The sequence below is a fragment of the Arachis duranensis genome, chromosome 6 (assembly GCF_000817695.3).
Source record: "Arachis duranensis cultivar V14167 chromosome 6, aradu.V14167.gnm2.J7QH, whole genome shotgun sequence".
Classification (NCBI taxonomy): Eukaryota; Viridiplantae; Streptophyta; class Magnoliopsida; order Fabales; family Fabaceae; genus Arachis; species Arachis duranensis.
The window spans coordinates 99,256,070-99,256,355 of NC_029777.3; positions in this window are offsets into that span (position 1 = coordinate 99,256,070).

The following is a 286-nucleotide window of genomic DNA, read 5'->3' on the forward strand; positions in this document are numbered from 1 at the left end:
TATATTCTTTTTAATTGAATAGAAAAATATTTATAATAATTTTATTTAATTTTCTACCATAGATTAAAGAATAGAGGGAGAGGGGAGTGAAAGAATATAATTATTTAGACGGATTAATTATTAATTTGGTATCTAAAAGATTTAATAATAGATAAAAAAGTTTTTGAAAGATATTATCAACAAATTAAAATAGTTTTTAAATAATTTGAAAATATAACAAAAAGAATTAATAAATATTATAATTTTTGTAAGTAATAAAAAGAAATTTATATTTAGCAAACGGCTT